The following is a 2,762-nucleotide window of genomic DNA, read 5'->3' as shown; positions in this document are numbered from 1 at the left end:
GCATTTTCTGTATTTGCTACATCCTCCAATACGCATTCGGCCTCCAGTGTGGGAACTTCTGGACTAGAGGGAAGACAGCTAACCAATAGCACTCACTACCAACTCTTGGGCTACACTAGTCAAATAGTGGGATTTGACCGTCACAGTTTGGCAGTTTAACCATTAGGACTCGCCCAGCCAGATTTTAAATGAGATTAACACTACCGGTAAAACTTGTTAAATAACGTGTTTTGGGAATTGTAAGGGATACAATCTTCTTACATTATTAGCAATTCCTTTGTAAGGCATTAGCTGTTTTAAATAGAACAATCTGTAAAGCTTTTATTTGTTTTATATTTTATTAATGAGCACAAAACTGCACAATGAGCTAGCTAGCTGTGTTCTGTCCACTGCAGGTACTGAAACCCGAATTTTTGAATTATAAGCTCTCAGACTTACCACTGAGCCACAGGGATCAAATAATAAGGCACAGAATGGAATTACTTAGATACGTTACATTATATGATTTTTTTTTAATCCACAGCAATACATGATCTACTAACATATTTGTATGGGAACCACTGTTGATATTGTCAAACATAAAATTAAGTATACGACGTCTCAAAGCTTTAGAAGAAAGCTAAGTCCTATAGTATAGGTCTGGCATGGTCTGGTGGTTACGACACTCGACTCGTAACCTACGGGTCACGGGTTTGAACCCCGCCACCGAACATGCTCCCTCTTTCTACCGTGGGAGGCGGTTAAAGTGATGGTCAATCCAACTATTCGTTGCTAAAGAGTAGCCAAGAATTGGCGGTAGGGTTTTTTACTAGTTGCCGTTTCTCTAGCCAATCAATTTAAAATTAGGAACGGCTAGCGCAGATAGCCCTCGTGTAGTTTTGCGCGAAATTCAAACAAACCAACTTAATTCTTTGTGCTCTTTTTTGAAAAAAAAAATTAAACTTAAGACTAAGATAAAATATTCTGATCATAAAGTCGATTGCATAGAATATAATGTTTCTTTTTCGTGTTTTTCTTTTTTTTTTTGTACTGGAAAAGCAAATTATAATTTGATTTCTTGTTTTGTCGAAAATGCTATCTTTCGCGGCCTGGCATGGTCCAGTAGTTATGGCGCTTGATTCGTAATCTGCCGGTCGCGAGTTTGGATTCTCATCACGAAACATGTTCGTCCTTTTCACCGTGGGGACGTGATAATGTGATGGACAATCCCACTATTCGTTGATAAAAGAGTAGCCCAAGAATTAGTGGTGTTCACTAACTGCTTTCCCTCTGATCTGTCATTTCTAAATTAGGGACGGCTAACGCAGATAGCTCTCAATTAGCTTTCCTCGGAATTCAACAAAGAAACACTTACCCAGAGACTAGTTGACTTCCTGACAAACTGTTGCCAGTAGGAGGAAATACCATTGTCGTTGATGTCTTCTTAGCGCAAAGCTACTCAATGGGCTATCTGAATTCTGTCCAAGAAGTAATACAAATGAGATACGTGAAGAAAACAGAAGTAATTTGAGCATAGTTTATCTTAATGAAACAGGTTCTTCCTTTTGTTCAGGGTATTCACACTTAACTACTTTGTTGTGAAAACATCGGATAAAACCTATATTTAAATTGGCCATAGTATGATTAAAAATTGCTGCTATTTGACGAGGAACATTGGAATAATGTGGTAAAGTAATATGTGTACTAAATCCTGTAGAAAGTTGCACAGTTTCCATCAGATGGGGTTAAAAAGGATAATCAGATATATTGAGCTCAATGTCTATAGCTCGAAATTGTATTACGCAATGTGTATTAAAATGTCAAATCTCATTCAAAACAGGTTGAGACTATTAAGCTGCTTTTCTCAAAGGCAATGCCACAGAAAAATGTTTTGAGTCGTCTATGCCCAAACTTTAGTAATTTGGACATAGGTGTATACACTGCTGTGACCAATTCACATAAAATATTGTACACATGTACACGTCAATGATTGAAGACAAAAGGTCTGACTGTTCCCACTGTGGTATCATATCTATTATGTGGAGATTGTTTCATACTTACTATTGTTTTTACAAGAGAGAAAGACTGTAGATAACAAGACCTCCAGGGGCACCCCACTGTCTACCTATCAATCTGAATGAACTTCTGCGTTTTCGAGTTGATGAAAACTCGTTTAGTTATACATTAGTTGACAGGATTCCAAGGACAGTAATAAATCAAATGTTAAGAATTATGAGGAATTACCCCAGAAATAATAGTTTGACAACCTCATATTTTGAAAATCATTACAAAAAGTAACAGGGTGATCGAACTGGGATTGAAACTACGAATAAGTGCTAGGGTTTGAACATTTTATATAGGAACCGATTTGTTTGTACAATTCTCTAATAGTCAAGAACAAGTAAAACCATCTAAACTATACGTTTGTTTTGTTTTGAATTTCGCGCAAAGCTACACGAGGGTTATCTGCGCTAGCCATCCCTAATTTAACAGTGTAAGACCAGAGGGAAGGCAGCTAGTCATCACCACCCACCGCCAACTTTTGGGCTACTCTTTTACCAACGAATAGTTGGATTGAACGTAACATTATAATGCCCCCACGGCTGAAAGGGTGAGAATGTTTGGTGTGACGGAGACATCGACTCAGTATTGTATTATCTGAAGCTATTGACTTATCATTGAATTGTCTGAAGACATCGACTTAGTATTGTATTATCTGAAGCTATTGACTTATCATTGAATTGTCTGAAGACATCGACTTAGTATTGTATTATCTGAAGACA

The sequence above is a fragment of the Limulus polyphemus genome, unplaced genomic scaffold (genome assembly GCF_000517525.1).
Source record: "Limulus polyphemus unplaced genomic scaffold, Limulus_polyphemus-2.1.2 Scaffold565, whole genome shotgun sequence".
NCBI lineage: Eukaryota > Metazoa > Arthropoda > Merostomata > Xiphosura > Limulidae > Limulus > Limulus polyphemus.
This window is presented reverse-complemented; position numbering follows the sequence as displayed.